The sequence below is a fragment of the Epinephelus fuscoguttatus genome, linkage group LG3 (genome assembly GCF_011397635.1).
Source record: "Epinephelus fuscoguttatus linkage group LG3, E.fuscoguttatus.final_Chr_v1".
Lineage (NCBI taxonomy): Eukaryota > Metazoa > Chordata > Actinopteri > Perciformes > Serranidae > Epinephelus > Epinephelus fuscoguttatus.
In genome coordinates, this window is record NC_064754.1 from 6,042,145 (window position 1) to 6,061,377 (window position 19,233).

The window sequence follows — 19,233 nt, forward strand, 5'->3', positions numbered from 1 at the left end:
TATTTCTTTTTTTCCGTCTGGGAAAAACAATATTTTTCTGTTTAACTTATATCAATTATTCACATGAGTTTTACATTTTATTTTTATTCATATGTTCCTTCTTGTTGTTGTTGTCCACATGGTGCCTAATGTGCACCTTTTCTCTGGATACTGAAATGTGTAGGATGTGTTTCCATGGTTACCATGTTCTGGGGTTAGCTGGCCAATCAGGTTGAATCTCTTTTAAAATTTCCTCTCAGACTGTAGACTTAAATCATTTTTGATATGACATCACGTGGCTAAATAAAACCAGGAGTGAACTTTTGTTAAACTAACACAGCAAAGGGTTCACATGAACTGAACAGTCCACTTGTATCAACCAGCATTTGTGAATTTTAAGTAGGCTATGATCAGATTTTACTTATACTCTCACATTCACCTACCATTAGCGTCTTTTATTTTTTGTTTTTATTTGTCAAAAAATATTTGGTAATCATGTGCTTTTACTGAACAATTGACAAAAAGATTCCTAATTCAATTAAGCGACCTGGAGACTGCAGGCAAATCAGATTAGTTTCTCAGATCAGATCATCAGATCAGAACAACAGACTGCTTGCACTGTTATTTACAAGTGATCAGATCAGGTGTGTGTGTGCAGTCACCACCAACCTGTCTGCATGGGCAGTGCTGGGGAGGAAGAAGAGGCATGTGACCTCAGGCTGTAAAAAATAATGGACGTAGCCACCGTGAGTTTGTGGACTCTCTTTTTGGAGCCAGAAGTGACCATATTTGGCGAGGGGTGGATCTGACTGAGAAGCTGAGGATGCAATCGTCAGACAGCCTGTCACTCAAAGTGGCCCGCCCTTAATTATGCATAACTTTAAGACTTAATAAAATATAAACATGGGAGTTATATAAAAATATACCCGTACAGTTGTCATGAAGGGGGAAATTAGCTTTAGCGACCAAAACAGTTTTTGTACCAGGCGGTTAACAAGTTTACCTCCGCTGTTAAGCTGGTTTTCTGGAGCCAGCCTCAAGTGGCCATTTGCAAAAAAAAAAATCACATTTCATTTGTTGTTTTAAAATCTGTCCAGACTTTCAAAAATCAATCTGGATACAATCTGGATTTGCCCAAAAACAGATTTGGGCTGGCAGTCTGAACAAGGCCTTAGCGTCCCTGTTATTTTTAATCACCCAGAGGTTTCTCTTTTGCACAGTCAGCAGCTTTTTTTGGTCGTTCCACCCATTTTTTTCTTCTTCACTTGGTACTGAATAAACCAATGTGAGTTGTCCTCAGCGTGAGAGGACTGCTGTCTGCCGTAGAGCTAAACAGAGATCTCTGGCAGCAGGAGACAGAAGACAAAATGTGATGTATGGAGACATCAAATCAGGGTGAAACAGATCCTTTTAAACAATCTGGGTTTTTAGTGTTAATCTGTACATACTGAAAATAATGAGTATTACTAACTTACTACTTAATTTTGAGTGTGTTTGTGTGCAGGTGGTAAGAACAGTGGTGTAACTGTGTTTGTTGTGTGATTTAAATATGGCTGCCTGAGCGAGAAAGGGGGGATGGGTGGAGATTGTAACAAGATATAGTGTTTGTCAAGGGAAAAGACGCACGCACACACACACACACACACACACACACACACACACACACGCACAGTCATTCCAGTGAAACCAGTTAGATTCAGAAAGTGTGTTTTATTAGCTGATAACATTATTATAGAAGGTGTAAGATGATAACAGATCCCCATTTTTACATTTTTAACCCTCACTCTGAATCTGTGTGTTTGTGAGTCTGCGTCAGTCTTGTAGTAGCATGACTTCCCTTCTTTTCTGATCTCACACAGACACAGCAGAGGTCTGGTTTGACAAGGTGTGCGCATGTGATCAGGGCCACTCCCCCTCAGTCGCAGACCTCCTTTAATGAGGACACACACACATGAACACACACACACGCGCGCACATAGGCTGGATCAGAGCAGCACTGCAGGGAGCAGCAACCAGGGCAAAGTGAAATGTCACTTCTCCGAGAGATGGGGGAGCGGGTTTGTTGTTATGGCGATAGCTGGGAGAGTGGAAGCAGAGTTTCCTTCATCCCTCTCTCTTTTTCTCTCGTATACTTTCTCTGTTCAGCTTAAAGGTACATTATTAGAATGATATGCAAAAGCAAGAACTGACACAATCAGTAAAGGACATTTCAGTACTGTTAGAAAATACACTGATAAAACACCAGTCTTTTGTTCCTATGGAAATCGGTGACTTTTAGCCCCACTGTTGTATCCCATCAGTCACCTTGTCCTGTCAATCTTCAAGAGATTTTAACTGCCATAATGGTGTTGTAGACGTGGACAAAAAATGTAGCTCGTTCTTGCTTCACATGTAGTAATGTTTTCACCTCCTTTGTCATGGAAACACACAAAGGTGGCAGTTTCTCATGGGAAATGCACGTGAGGTGCTCAGGATCATAGAAGAGAGTTAACAGAGCTCTGAGGACGTAAGGAGGCGTGTCTTTAGCTTCCACAAAAGTGTGACATTATTTAAACACTACTTAAACTAATGTGTGGGGAAAAATACTCTCTGAATGTTGAGCTTTAGTGGTCATTACTAGCCTTGGAAATATATTACTTTTTTTGTTCTTAAACTCAAGGCGTGTTAAGATGCTTTTTCCAGAGCTTCCAGCTTTCACAAGTGGTCAAAAGCTCGCAAAGAACTCAAGTAAACCTTAAATTCTCTGAATGTTAGAAGATGACCTATTACTTTTTCCCTAATTTTCTGTCATACAGTGACGTGAACACATGTAGAAGAAATCCGTGTGAGCAAAAGTGTCAGACTTTAGACCATTCTGATTCTTTCCAGCAGTTTTTTCTTCTCTGGCCACTAGCTGACACCAAATCTTAAGTCCTGCCCCAAAACAATTAATCATTCTCCATTGACTTTATATTGAATGAAGGTGCCTCCTTGTCTTTTCCATCTGCTAGCAAACAACATAAAGGTGTCTAAAAGCTCTAAATCTAAGCTCTAGATCTAAGTTTTTATGAGCCGCCAGACCGAAAAAAACTGAGCTTTTCTGCGGACAAAAGTGAATACAGGCATGAGGCATCAGCAGGGAGAATTGGAAAACTGTGGGATCCCGATACTTAGTATATCACGGGCAGCAAGCATTTTGTTAATTTGGCCAGACAAACTGTTGATGTTGCACCAAACTAAGCTTTGCAAGGCCTGGTTTTGATCTTTGTTAGCTTAAATGGTGATCTCACCTGGTGATTTGATTGAACAGCTGTAAATATCATAGTATGTCACTACTGGCATTCAGTGGGATCAAGATAAGCAAGCTATGAAGAGGGGACGAGAGAACTTTTCCTCTCTGGTAGACATAAGGTGCTAAAACAATCTTTTGACATGCTATGAAGTTTTAGCAAGCTGCAGCCATTTTGTTAGCGTTTCAGCCCGTAGTTGCATATTATGGCGGTGTAAGTTTCCTCCCAGTGGGCGTGGTTTTCAGAGTATGACGCGTTGCACTCCATCTCTATGGACCTCTGCTTCAGGCACGCTACAGACAGATTCTAATTAATTACTAAAGCAAGTGATACACCACCCTTGCGATCCTTACTCTCTTTCCTTTGGCTCACACTCCTCAGAATGGAGGTCTGCAGTTGGACCCTCCTGCATTCACACTTAAAGATTAGTTGTAAAATGCCCATCAATTAATGATGAGGCACAGGTCCTGTTGAGAGTAAATAAAAGGAGCTTTATGTCCTGTCCAATCAGGTAAAGTATAAGACAGAGAATAAAAAAGTAGCGTGGGGTTAGATAACCTGGACTACCCTAAAATCCCTAGCTATGAAGCTATGAATACATCTTCCTGAGCATCAGAAACACACTGTAATGACTCTTTACCGAAATGGGTTTCATGCAGTCGAGTAAAATTCGAATCAAGGAGCTTTAAAAGTAAGCGATTTCATGCCATTGTATGTGTGTAGGAAGCCACATACCAGGAGGCCTGGAGGTCTCTAGTGGACATGGTCGATGGGCCCCAAAACATTAAAGCCTGTTTCTAAATTTTTTTGGCATATGCACTCAGTGAGCAACTCAAGAATGAAAAGGGTGCCATCTTGGGACGCTGTATATAGTTTTCCTCATCAACAGAACAAATGAAGGCTGGTGGCTGTGGCTAATAAAAGCCAGTAAAAAGCATTGTTAGTGCCTTTACTATATGGACTCACATGATAATTCAACATGTTTTTATATGGTCATATTGTTCTAGGTTTTACAGGTGCAATGTGTAAGATGTGACCAGAATTTTACTTCAAATATTCAAAAAGACGGAACGTCAAAGATGTCTTTGTATTTTGTTGCAGAGATATCTACTAAAATGAGCAGCAAGTACCAGCCCGTCCTGTCTTGTAATATCATTCGTACCTCAAGAGGCAGTAGTGATTCTCTGTAGCGTCCACTCTGCCCTAAGTCCAACTTGTGAGGGCAAAGAAGTCAAGTCCAGTATAAGTTTTGAGATAGCTGCCATCTCTCCTGGCATAAAGTTCAGTGATCTTTTTGTGCCCTCAACCTTCTTTAGTCTCATCTTGCTTGCTCAGTGCAATGTGTACATGGTCCACCAAACAGTGTCTGCAGAAAGTGGAAACCAAGTTTGGTCGAGGTCTGTGCTCACAATCCAGATGAGCCCAATATATTAGTTCAGACAACCAAGGGGCTGAAATCCACAATACTGGTGCGGTTAAAGGGATAGTGCACCCAAAAATGAAAATTCAGCCATTATCTACTCACCCATATGCCGACAGAGGTCCTTTTGAAGTTTTAGAGTCCTCACATCCCTTGCGGAGATCGGCGGGGGGAGCGGCTAGCACACCTAATGGCAGACGGCGCCCCAGACTAACGTCCAAGAACACAAAACTGAAACTACAAATTATCTCCAACATGCTCATCCGTAGTGATCCAAGTGTCCTGAAGCCCCGACATAAAAAGTTGTTTCGAAAAACGTCATATGAACTCTGTTTTTAGCCTCACTGTAGCCTGTAGCTCTGACTGCTTCTCTGTGCTCCGCGCTCACGTGTGTGCGCGCTCAGGGTGATGGGTGATGCACGGTCTCTGAAGAGCAGCAGTCTCGTCAGTACTGATGTCCAGATTCTCAAGTGCAGGCATCACCAATTCCCAGTCTGAGCAGCAAAGACTTTCCTCATCCGTTGGCATTGATTTGCATTTGAAACAACTACACCAACAGGTTTCCAGTGCTCGACTCCGGTATTCTGCAGCTGGCTGAGGGTTAGGCTCATGAGCTGCGGCGGCTGCTTCGTCCAGTAGCCTGAGTTCCGTCTGTATACTCGGGCTCAAAGAAATATGGCTCAACAAAGAAATGCTGTTCCTCCTCAACTGCAAAGTCTTCAGACATGTTGGGCTGTCCTTTGCTAAAAGACCGTAGTGCAAATTATCTTTTAGCTCTGTGGTTACTGTTGTCTCCCCGTGCGGTGCACGTGTCACGTGATGTAAACACGGGTAAGCAAAGCTCATGCTTTCAATGGTCGCGCGCACGCTGAGCACAGAGCACAGAGAAGCAGTCAGAGCTACAGGCTACAGTGAGGCTTAAAACAGAGTTCAAATGACGTTTTTTAGAAACAACTTTTTATGTCGGGGCTTCAGCACACTTGGATCACTACGGATGAGCAGTATGGAGATACTTTGTGGATTCAATTTTGTGTTCTTGGACGTTAGTCTGGGGCGCCGTCTGCCATTAGGTGTGCTAGCCGCTCCCCCGCCGACCTCCGCAAGGGATGGGAGCACTCTAAAACTTCACCAGGGCCTCCGTCGGCATATGGGTGAGTAGATAATGGCTGAATTTTAATTTTTGGGTGCACTATCCCTTTAAGTCAGCCACTTCAGGCTGGCATACACTTAAGCTAAGCTAGCTTGCAGGCTTTGTGTTCGCCCCCTGTTCAAGTCCATGACCTTAAGTCATATTGTTGCCCTGCTGTCAGTTAGTAGTTGGCTTGGAGGTAAAATGCTAATACTAATCCTATTGATTTGGAGCATGTGGCATTATACATTGAACCTTTAACTTAACTGAACACCTATGGGAGAATTTGGCGGGATGCGTGGGACAGCACTTTCCATCGCCATCATCGAAACGCCAAATTTCTTCTTATTTGTTCATCCATCCGGTAGAGATCAAGAGTTTTATCCCATAATGTGACACCCATTTGTAGATAGATAGATAGATAGATAGATAGATAGATAGATAGATAGATAGATAAAGCCCTATAAGAGATGAAGCCTCCCTTTGCCAGAGCAGCAGTAGAGCAGAGCTGTACTACTGCAGCTAGATAACAGGGGGAGGAAAAAGGAGGAGGAGGTGGAAGGAGAGGACACGTGACGATGTCTCTCCGTTCCCCTGGGCTCTGGATAACAGGACAGAGAGAGAGAGAGAGAGGGAATACAAGATGGGTTTGGCTGTTAAAGAAGGCGTGAGAGGGACGGAGAGCAGAGAGGAGGTAGAGCTGGAGGAGGAAGACCACAGGAAGGAGAATAGAGTGATGGGTGGGGGTGGGGGGAGGGGGGGTGAGAGTGATGTATGGAGAGAGTGAGAGGTTCGGAGGAAGGATGGGAGGAGGAGGGAAGGCAAAGATGGAGATGGAAGGAGGGGGGAAGGGAGAGAGAGGGAAATGAGAAAGAGCAAACGCCGAAAGGAGCGCGCTCGGAGAGGGAAGGAGTGTGTGCGTGTGAGCGCTGCAGTAACCTGCTTTTCCCTGCTCCCTATGATCAATCACTCAGCACAGCCTATATAACACACACACACACACACACACACACACACACACACTCGGCTGCTGCACTCACACGCACATACTGTATTTCTGTATTTGGATAATGTATGTGTATACACCCAATTACTATGCATGGCCTATATTGCCTATTATAGTCATATCTCAAACCTTCATGTATATTCATATAAAACATTTTAAATTGAATGCAAGGTCTTGGTATGAACACATGCTGCAAGAAGCTAGCATATGTTTACCATGTTTCCTTGCTGTGTGTGTGAGAGAGTGTGTTCCTACTTATGTGAGGACCAATTTAAGACCTTGACAGTGGAGACATTTTTGGAAACTTCTTCGAAGGCTTCAGACTTGGTTTGTGGTGGCATATTTTTTTGCAGTGTAGGAAAACTCACTGCTTTCCTAGTTTACCTAGCTGCCTTGTGTAGAAGTTCCTAATTTCAAAAAGTCAAACGAAGAAGGATGGTGGTGTCCATCAGCTAGTCTTTTCATCCAGCCAACACATGACAACCACTGGGAGAGTCCCATCAAATTTGGTTTAATCATTCATGTTACCCAATTGATAATCATGACTTCAGTGACCTGTTGGTGCCACCATCAATGTGCATGTTCACAAGAGGTAGCCCAAAGTTCAGTTTACGCACATTAAAATGAACTAGTTCATGTTCATAGTTGATCATTTGAATTTTTAACTAATTATACTGTCCCAAAAAATAAGCTTGTTCACAATATTTTCTTCTTTTTTTTTTCTTATAAAATAAAATCCTGGCGCACTATTCACTTGTCAGACTTGTCAGATGCTTCAACTTGTATGCCACAATCCTTGCCCATGTGGCTGACGTTCAGACTTGTTTTTTTCAGACCTGGCGGTGGCAATTTGCATAAAGACGTGAGACTCTGTACTGATTTGCTTATGAAAGTTCTTTAAAGGGATAGTGCACCCAAAAATGAAAACTCAGCCATTATCTACTCACCCTCATGCTGAGGAAGGCTGTGGTGAAGTTTTAGAATCCTCACATCCCTTGCGGAGATTGGCGGGGGGAGCGGCTAGCACACCTAATGGCAGACGGCGCCCCAGACTAACGTCCAAGAACACAAAATTGAATCCACAAAGTATCTCCATACTGCTCATCCGTAGTGATCCAAGTGTGCTGCAGCCCTGACATAAAAAGTTGTTTGGAAAAACATCATATGAACTCTGTTTTTAGCTTCACTGTAGCCTGTAGCTCTAACTGCTTCTCTGTGCTCCACGCTCGCCTCCTCTCCTTAAAAACTGGCTTCAATGTTAGGCCTGCCGCTAGCTGGCAGTCTGAATTGCCAGTTGTTTCCCTCTTGTTAAAATGCTTAGCGCCGCCCTCTGTGGTAGCCCTCTGGTTGAAAAGTGCTAAGTGTTGGTGAATCAAAGGATTTTACAGCTCCTGATATCTCTTTGGAATCTGATGCAGCACAGCGTTCGTCCGGTTTATTTTCCAACAACTGTACAATGGCAAGGATGGTAATTGAGCTGGTGCCAATCTTCTCCATCGTTTCTCAATGTTTACTGATGTTTACATTTGAAAACCTCGACCTGGCCAGCTAGCAGAAGTCGGCAGAAGGAGAGTTTACAGACTGGTATGTTGATTTTCTTATCCCAATGAGTAACCCGTATTCACACGCCACCACCAGCCACAGCCAATCACAAAAAGCACAGCCAAGACTTGTAAAATAGACATAAGTTTAGAATAAATTTAGGGAAGCTGACAGAGAGGTGATTGGAAATGTCCATGTCTACGTCATGCAACAGTTTCAACTCAAACTGCAAATGGATACATATAAAAATATGAGCATGTTCATACACAGCACTGCTATCGATATATTTTGAGAACGGGATGATAAACTCTTAGGTGGCACTCATTCATTTCAGTGAAAGTTGCTCAACCAATGCATGCACCAAAATAGAGGTTTGCTTCCACATTGTACAGCCCAAACTGAAATGATGTCTTAAAAAAATAGGTATTTTAGGCTCTGAGAAATTTGTTTCAAATTACATTTTTATGGATCCAAAATTTAGAATACGATACAATAACTGCTTTTACAGTTCCCAATCAGCAGTTGTACAAACGTCTCCATTTTGATGGCAGTCAGTGGGGAAAAATGTCATTCTGTGCTGGTTATTTTAATTATTTATCTGTTTGCGGTACCGCGGTCACCCACTGGTATAAATTGGCTGCAAGGCCAACTCTGCCATGCCATAACCAAATCTATTAATACAGCCACGTGCATTTGTGGCTCACATTTCTCTTTTTAAACAGACGTATTTCCAAGACATTTCCAGTGGATATTCATGGTCCCCAGAGAATGAACCCTCTCCTCTTCATGCTTTCGTCGACTTTTTCCTCAGTGTCACTGCCAGGCCAGTGTTTAAATTTTGTGCTAGAAATACCTTCACATTGGAGGACACTCCCACATTCATAATCCCAAATTGATAACCTAATGATTTTAATGACCCCATGACCTTAACTGTAGTGCATCTTTAGGACAGACTATATGTTTGCTCCCATCACTGGTGAGACTCCAAGAAGATCCAAATCATCATAGCTTGAGCCAACACTTTTATAACACTGCAGCATCCAGACGCCACCACAGAGGCTTCAGACTTTTAGTTCAGTTTGACTTTACATGTTAATAGTGTCGGTCTATTTCTTTTTCGCTTTTCCCTCCTCTCTTGGTTTCTGGGAGAGTTTGTGCTTGTGCTGTGCGAGTCGTGACTGAGAAGGCTCCTGCCACTGTGTTGGGAAGTGTACATGGAAGTGTGTGTGTGTGTGTGTGTGTGTGTGTGTGTGTGTGTGTATGTGTGCATGCATGTGTGCTGACTTCGTTCTTGGCAAATACACTGGAGAGAGAGATACTTGATGAGGACAAGAATTAATGAGAGAGGGGAAAAAGAGGAGAGGACACACACACACACACACACAGAGTGACCAGTGTATTTAGTATTCAGAGATGACAGTTCATTGATTTTCAGTGCCGTGCTGTGACGTCACACAGTAATCTAATCATTTATGGTAGACTCCGGGCCAGTCAGTCAATGAGAGGACACCATAGACGTCCCTACGACTCTTCTAATGGATGTTCGCAGAGACAGTATTCGAGAATAGACCTCGCTCATCACACGCATAGGAACTACATATTTCTAAACAGTATATCTTCCATGATGGGTGATTCTGTCTCACTCTTTAAGATTATTAATAGGAATTTTTACAAGTAATTTACTGCCTTGACATGGTAAACCTAATTACTTGAAAGGTTGCTGTAAAATGTTGGCTCTTTCTTGGAAGGCAGTGTCTGTAGACATGCAATCATACTGACTCTAGACTGCTTGACTGGTGTTTAATGTAGACCAACTGAAGGCTCCATGTGCAGTTTGAGTTATATTTTGTAGCAAAATAACTAACACAAATTGATTATTTGAGTAAAATACATGGTTAGGACATACATAGATGAAAGACTGACCTGATTTTTTTTTTGAAAAACTGAGGCGCTTTGGCGACAGTTTCTGCTGTTTTGAAAGTATTTTCATAATCCTTAAAGACTTGTTTAACTATTATCAAGTTATCAGGTTTGCTCCTACTCCAAATGTCTTTGTTCAATGTGTATGCCAAAATTACAATTATTTTTAGTTAAACTTGAGAAACGGTTAAATGGCTTATGTTATAAGGAGGCCAGTATACCATTATCAAAACACAGGGAGTTCGTTACCTAGGTTACCTAGAAGGCACAATGTAAACATCATATTCCGAATATGATCGAAACCATAATAAGACTCTAAGGGACCTACTGTGCATGTAAAGATTGACAGGCAACATGTTGATGATGTCACACAGTTAGATTAAGTGAAATTAAACCGAGACATCATGAAGTTATTTGACTGTGACACTATATAAACTCTATAATTACTTGTCGCAGACACTAATATGGACAGAAACAGGCCTGATATTAAAGTGGTCACTGGTGGTTCACACTTTATTGAGTATAGGGACTGGAAATGTCTTTTTTTCAAGACTGCAAACGTCTGTTTTGTCTCTTCAAGGAGAGACGGAAGAAATTGTGCAGGTGAGACAGAGAAACCCCAAGAGACTTACGAAAACATCTCGATTCATCTCGGCGAAAAAAGAAATATGGCACACTGAGTCATAAGTATATCTGGCAAACATACCAAATGACATCAGAACTCAACACAGGGGGAAACAGGAGCCTGTGACTCACTGCAGGGACGCCTCACAGCTCAGGTTTGCGTCAGAAACAGGACAGATTAAATGAAACAGGTCTTCATAAAGATATTCATCCAGCTGTATCGACTCTGCACTAAAAATAGCTGAAGACAAAACATATCAAGGTTCTGACTGTGAATGAAACAGCAGCGAACTGTGTTGTGAATCAGGTCACTCTCCAGCACCAAATCTAAATTTAAATTAACTGAATTGGTACACACAGGTGTTACAGTGAGTACAGTGCCTCCTCTGAGAAAATACTGTATGAACATTGGAGCGAGGAAATGAAGTCCAGCAGGGAGAGAAAAATGAGGTCACTCGGAGAGGGGGGGAGTACCTGGCTGAAAATTGTCCCTTTGCCATCACTTCCATTATCATTATTGCTCTGCAGTCATTTACAGGCTCATCACTCTCTTATACGTTCTCCTATACCCTCCAACTCTGTGCCCTGCAGTCTGTCTGCTGCATATGAACGCATCACTCATGGAAAGGATGCGTCAGGTTGCAGAAGCATTGTAAAAGCCGTATGTTTGATCACACTCAATGAGCTGTACTGATATACAAAAGTAATAGACAAGGTGGAGATCAGCAGACCGTGAAGACAAGTGGTTAGTACATTAATCTCTGTATCAGGACACTTTAAAGTGTAATATCAAGCTAACGAAAAAAAGTAGGCTGTTTAAAGAGGACCTGACATTGGTGCTCATTGCTTTTTTTGTAACTGTCTACAAAATTGATCTTGAATTTGAATGTCTGGTTTACATTTCACAGTTAAGTTCCTGGATTATCTGGTGTATTTGAGGATGGGGATCATTGGCTTTTACACATGCTGTATTAAAACCTGTAGTCATTTGTCACCACAGATCAACCTGCCATTTTAGCCCTCGTTTCCACCAAACACTTTCAGTAACCCTTCAGACATGGTACCTAGACTTTTGGTCCACTTGGTGTTGACACGGCAAACAATACTCTTTTATGTGGGTGGGATTGGTGTCACTCGCTTCTTCCTTCATCAGTCTGCACCTCGTTTATCGTCCACAGAACGAGGTTGCACGCCGACATTTTCAGAACAGGCTACAGTGAGAGTCTCTCTCCGTGGGATATTTAGAAATAGCGGGTTTGTGCATTTAGTCCTTCTCAGGCAAGCTCAGGGGTTTAGTGTTGCTGTAGCCCACAGGAATGATGCTCTGTAATGTTTTTTTTTTTTCTCTCCAAGTGAGGATTAGAATTCATGCACTTTGCATAGCCCGGTTGAAATTAAGGTTTGTTTTTTTTTCAACGCTTGAAGATACACTCATTACTAAAAGAGACAGACACTAAAAACGTAAGTAATGGTCAGAGTTGTCATATTGAAATTTTAGGTGTGCTGATGGATTCTTGTCCTCAACATATGTATTGTATAACATCACAAGTGAACATTCCACCTTAGAAGTTGCCGGCAGTCGACCCAGTGAATTACATTATTTTTTTCTCAGACTCCAGCTGCTGTGAGAGGCAGCAAAACATCCTTTATTTTATAGTTACAGTTTACTAATAAAACTCTCCACAGTATGAACAGTGGTTACATGAGCCTCAAAACCAGACACAACTCAGCCCTGAGCAGAGTGACCGTCCTCTACTGACCAATCAGACTGCAGTGTTCACAGCTCCACCTTTTAGTACCAGATCTGTGTGCTAGGTACCCCAACAGAGGGGGGACCAAACATGGGGACGGTACGGAACGGTTCCGTTGGTACCATCCACAACTTTTCACAGTGGAAAAAAACAGCGTACTGTACTGCTCGGTTGAAATGGGCCTTTTGAAACAAAAATGTTTAAATGAAGTAGGTGACACATCCCTTTTAAACAAAAAATATTTTTGCTAAAAGCCTGCTTCAGTGTGTGGTGCTTTATGCACACCCACACACCCTTGTGAACAGAAATAGAGTCACAGACACAAACACACACCTACAGACGCACAATGTGAGGGCAGCAGGGTGGTTAAGTTAGGCGTAAGACCAGTTCATCATCACACCCACAGTGCTGACAAGCATTCGTCCTGCTAAAGTGTCCTTTAACAAGACTATCAGCTCTGACCTCTGACCTCTCCGGTGGGAAGGAAGGAAGGGATGATACCATAATAAGGTTTTCTCCTTCAGGGGATCAATACATTTTACCTTCCGGGTGACATAACACACCCTCTGGCAGCCATACCCATTAGTAACTGTGTTCTTAACATACTAATTTGATTATCTCAATGGAAATCAGTACACATTTACAATTTTTGCTGTTCTTGTCCAGTAAATCATTTCACCACAAGTCAATTATAGTCAGCTGAGCCTCATTTATACTGTTGTTGCATAATAGTTAATCTGCTTTAAGCTGAATTTAAGATATTTTTCTTTGCCAGTGATGGATTTAAGTCCAATATTTGTTATACTTGTCACTCTGTTTTGGTCTCCACCAACTCATGAGAAAAATACCTGGCTCTAAAGCTGCCAGACAATTTCTTCACCAGCTAATTGCTACCTTTATCTGTCTGCTGGTTGTTGCTGGGCAGGAAGCGTACATGAGCTTGCCTGAGAAGGACTAAATGCACAATAATTTTAAATATCCCATGGAGAGAGACTCTCACTGCAGCCTGTTTTACGTTATTCTGAAAATGTCGGCATGCAACCCTGTTCCCTGGACTATAAAAGAGGTGCAAACTTCCATCTGTGTCCAGCGAGTGCTGGACGAAGCAGTGTGACAACAACCTCACCCACATTGAAGAGTACTGTTTGCGGTGGAAACGCTAGGGTCTAGGTACCATGTCTGAAAGGTTGCTCTTGGTTCCAAAGGTACCATACCGAAAGTGTTTGGGGCTCAAATAAACAGTGCTGCTGTTGCGAAGAATTCAAAAAATAGGATACAGGATAAAATGTTTTGGTGTACACGCAACGCTACCAGATAGTGGCTGATTTAGTCGATTCAGATAACATGCAGATTCTTTTATCAGTTGGTTGAAGAGTAGGTGGAATTTAACTCAACCAAGAAATTCTTTGGTCGACTACCGCCCTAAAAATACCACATACTCTACACACAAACATCCAACTACATGTCACGTTGCCTGCCCGAAAACACCCACCAACACACCGAGAGGAAAGACGCACGCAAACAAGGACACAGAAGTCCAGACGTCGTGCCCTCATGAGGTCCAAGAGTCATGCTGGCAGGAGACGGAGGGACAGGTGGGCCAATCAGCCGGCCCGGCAGAGAGAGAGAGAGAGAGAGAATGAGGGGGAGAGGTGAATGGAAAAACTGGAGGAAGATTAGAGACACAGGAAAGAATGACGTGGGTGAACAGGAGAGAGATGAGGGTCGATGTAATTAAAGGACAGGGATGGATGGAAGGACGGAGCAGCACTGACAGACAGCTACTGCACCAGAGAACTTTGAAATTATACAGTAGCTGGGACAAACCGACAACACAAAGTGAAAGCAGATCGAACTTCCTTTTGCTCTGTTACTGCTGTCCACTAAGGCACCTTTTAACAGGAACAGTTCAGGGCAAATGTCCTCAACAACAAATTCAAAAGAGCAATAAGACATTATTTATTTAATTAAAAAACTGCCTGCTGATCTCTCCACAGTTTTAAAAATGTCAGTTTCCACATGACTGCTTTAAAACCAGCCATCAAGGTGCTTTTATGCGAATGACTTAAGCTCCAAAACCGTCCAGTGGCCAGAGGGTGTTTGCAGAAAAGCATGCACACTCAGCAAACCTTCCCCAGATAAATAAAGGTTAATAAACATATATGTCATTAAAGGGCAGAAGGGTGGATGGCTGGAGTAAAGACATAGATGAAAGAGCAGGAAAGAGGAGACTATACCTCTTTATCGGCCACCTTCATCCTTCCTCCACCTGTTCGTACGTGAAGTTAAATTAGAAGACGTGAGAGACAGAGAGAAGGAAAGGTGGGGAAAGAGAGGAATGAAGGGGAAATAAGGGAGTTTGGTTGGGGGTGGAGGTAGAGAGGAAGTCCATCAGCTGAGTGTAAGGCACTCTGCTGAGATCAGCAATAATGTGAGAGCGAGAAGATGAAGAGAGGGAAAGGAAGAGGAAGGGGGGATGAGGATGGAGAATGTGGTCAGAATGAGAGTGCTCGCATCCTGCCTCTGCCAATGAAAGCTCCAGCAGCCAGGAAAGAGAACTCGGGGGGAGAAAACAGAGAGGGATGAAATGAGAGATAAAAAGAGATGTTTGGATGGAGAGAAGAAAAGAAAGCGGTGTCTTTGATGAAGTGAGAAGGAGGAGTCTGATGACATGAGCTGGTAGAAAAGATTCCCAACCCCTGAGGTGATGGAGCCATTATAATATCCCCCTTCACCTCCAACACTACCAACCATTTCTCTCCCGTAACCCCTCTGCACAAAACAAATGGGCTCTCCCAATAAGAGAAAGTGACTGGGGGCGTACCACCTTGGTGGGGGTGAGCAGTGACATAATGGTCATAAATTGCTGCTTAACGTCCCGTATCTACAGGAGAGAGACAGAGGGGGAGCACGGCATGGGTGTGAGGGATTTGGAGAACCTTAAAGGGACAGTTCAGATTATTTTTTTTACTTATCTATAGACAGTATATTACATACAGTAGATATCAGTCGGCACGCCCTCAGTTTGGAGAAGCAGGTTGGAGTCCAACATGGAAGCCAAGCAATCTACTGCTGTGGAGGGGTCGGCAACAAAACCTATTTCAGCCACCTGAAAAAAATCCCTCCTAAAAAAATTAATATCTCTTTAAGTGTACGCTGTATTTAGAATATCTTCACTGCTTTACCTTAATATTAGACATTGATTTCCAGCTGGAAAAAGAAGCCGCTTTATCACTCTTTTCAAAGCCAGATTTCATTGAGAAAAACAGTGATTTTTTTAGTGAACATTGCTGAACACAGGAGCTGCTGGTCTACTCAGGTATTTTGTTTGTATTATTTTGTGACTTTGACATTTTAAAGTGTGAGTTCAGATTCACCAAAGCCACACAATAAAACTAATTAACTGAAGCAGCAGTAGACCAGCAGCTCCAGTGTTCAGTGAGCCAAAATTACTGTTTTTATCAATGGAGTCTGGTGGCTTTAGTCGTTAACAGCTTCCCCACTGGAACGAGCTGTCTGATAGAAAGGCAAAGTGGTGAAAATACCCTAAATATAGTGATCACTTCAACTGATAATGATTTTTTTAGGTGGCTAGAATACATTTTGTTGCTGACCCCTATCAGCAGCAGTAGATCACTTAGCGTCCATGTCGTACTCCAGCCTGCTTCTCCAAACTGGAGGTGTGCTGACTGACATCTACTGCATGTAATATAATGTCCATGGATAATTACCTCATACAACCTCAGTTTAAAAAATCCGAACTATCCTTTTAACCATTGTCAAGTCATAAATCTGATTATTTATTCAACTGTGTAACTGTATTGGAAGGCTCAGACAAATTACCTTTCTCTGCCAACACAAGTTACACGGGTCACAGTTACAAATAACATTCTTTGTTGTTCAATGTAAGGGTCATATTGGGGTTGTCATGGTATAAGTCATCATTCCTATTAGTTGACAGAATGCCTCTCGCATAAGTGTCATGCAGATGAGGACAGCTGAACCAACAACACTCATATTAGTTTCTGGCCAGGATGCTCAGAGCAGAGGATCCACTGTCAGCTAGCTAGCTGTCGCTGTCAGCTGGATGACATGGGGAATTTGAAATTCAATGAAAATTGGCTATCTAACCAAGATTTTATGGCATGGCTGAAACCAGTACAAGGGAATGCATAGACTCGGTGTACTGTATGCAAGAAGTATTTCAAAATTACAATGAGATTCAAGGTAGTAGAATAGCACACGCAGAGTGGGAAACACACTGTCAGCAAGAAAACGTGCCAACAAATGCCAGGTATTTGAATTTCTGTTCTACCCTCGTTTCTGCCCCCTGACAAAATGAACATTTGGGCAAAATTGTCCCTAACCCTACAGTGTAAATGCTGGCTTATGTTTTTTTCCCTCTACTTTTGTAATTGTAGAATTGGTCTTAAATTTCCTTTTGAGTGGCATTCAAAGGTCTTAAAAAGTCTTTACGTTAACTTGCCTTAAGCTTCATGAACCCTGGAGCAACTTTAACACAAGCACTGTAATTTTACTTCTGCTTGGGATATTTTTAAAAAACAGTCCCTTTACTTGAGATCTGTCAAACTGAGCTCACGCCACTGCTTTTTGGGTTTGAGTTGTGTTGATGGGCAACGGTATCCATGTTCTGCTCCATGCATGCTGGGAAAGGTTCCAGCAGCTCCTGACTCTGACATACAGTTCCTTTACTGTAACATGAATCATAAACTGCCAGAGCAAAAGTTCATATGTGTCAATGACGGTCAGCTGAGAGCATTTATTATTAACATTTATTAATTGGGCACTTTTCCTGTACACATATCTTAATAGCAATGGCCGTGATAAAACCAGTATTTCCCAAATTTTTGACATGAAGCCACTTGTTTATTTCTTGCATGCTCGAACAGATTGTTCCAATTCCTTAACTGTGCACTGTGTCATGCTGGAACATTGTCCATCACGTGTGTGTGTGTGTGCGTGCATGCGTGTGTGTGTGTGCATATGTGTGTGTGTGTGTGTGTGTGTGTGAGTGAGGGGTGAGGGCTCAGCGGGAGGCACTAAGGGGACAGGAGTTCACACTGTGATGACACATGGCACTCCCACACTATTTCCACACAATACACACATAATCCATGTGCACATATTCTCTCTCACACACACACACACACACACACACACACACACACACAGCTCATGCACATGTCACTGGCTGGAACTTGTCCTGGTCTCTTGCATGTTGTGTGTGTTTTTACTATTTTTACCAAAGACACCACACTGTGATAGCATGCATTACATCCAACACACCCTACACACTCAGTCTTACACCATGACACGTCCACATTTTCATTTATATGATAGGAATGCCGGTTGTGACCCATCCTCTGTTGATTAGTGCCAGTTTACGTTAGTTGGCATCACATAAATGGAGAGGTATGTACTGTAGAAGTGCACCCTGATTTATTACAACCTGAGCCATATTTTTGCAGTCCTGCACATCGAGCAGGTCATCCCAAAGCCTCAGAGGCCTCTTGTCAAAGGCACAATTACTTATGTCTTAGTCTGGACCTCTGAACTGCTGGGATTGCTCTGTCTCAGGGTCTCAGAGTGCAAAACAAGAGGTTAGCAATTCAGAAATAGAAACCTTCTGGTGATTAGCAAATCTTAAAATCAAAAACACACAGGTAGCTAGTGTAAAAGTACATATTGTGATTTCTTTTTGCTATATTTGCATTTTTTTCATCGCTGTGTCTTTTGGATGCTTGCTGCTTACGGCCTGGCAGCTGGTCACTACATATTTGTAAAGCCCTGACCTCGCCTGAGCACTGTGGGGCTTTTGTCTGTATTTAAAAAGTGGTTAAACATTATTGACAGTCAGTCTGATTTGACCACTCAGAGTCAATTGGATTTAAGTTAATGATCAAACAGCAGCCCTAAATTACAGGTGTAGGATTTTACAAGAACTGCCCATAAAGAATCGGTCTCTTATATCTGATTCTATGCGTTTGTGTGTGTATAGTTGATGTGCCTTGTGTACATGCTACAAAACACAATTTTTGTGTTCAACACACCAGCAGCAGCAGAGAAAGTGGGTCATCCATACTACCTGGACTGCGCTGCATTCGTCACTGTCATCAAATCTGTGTATGTGTGCAGTGTGAGCACATGCACACAGATTTGATGAGAGTGTGTCTGTGTTTGTATGCGGTAAAAGGATGCACTCGTTTGGTTAGTTTGTGTGTGTGTGTGTGTGTGTGTGTGTGTGTGTGTGTGTGTGTGTGTGTACATGCGAGGGAAGCTACGCTTGTGTGCACATACTGTACACTTGCACCATGCACAGGAGCTGCTGTTGTGTGAGAGTTTACGGGGGTAGTTAAGGATAATGTGTGTAGTGTTTGTGTGTGTGTTTGTGTGTGTGTGCGTAGGTGGGAGGGAGATGCGGGGGTTTGGAGGGGTTGAAAATCAATCGTTAGGAGACCCACTTCCCATCCCCGTTGCTGCGGCAATGCCGAGATTCCATCAATGAGCAGGGGCTGCGTTGCCCTGGCAACGCTTATGAATGAGAGCAGGTCGGTAACCGTGGAGACTCGGCG

The 19,233-nt window shown here is 42.7% G+C and overlaps 1 protein-coding gene across 1 annotated transcript in view; it reads left to right on the forward strand.

Moving 5' to 3' along the window:
• Positions 1-19,233, forward strand: part of cacna1ab (calcium channel, voltage-dependent, P/Q type, alpha 1A subunit, b) — a 289,319-nt gene that overhangs the window by 147,784 nt on the left and 122,302 nt on the right. The gene's annotated exons all lie outside the window — the stretch shown is intronic.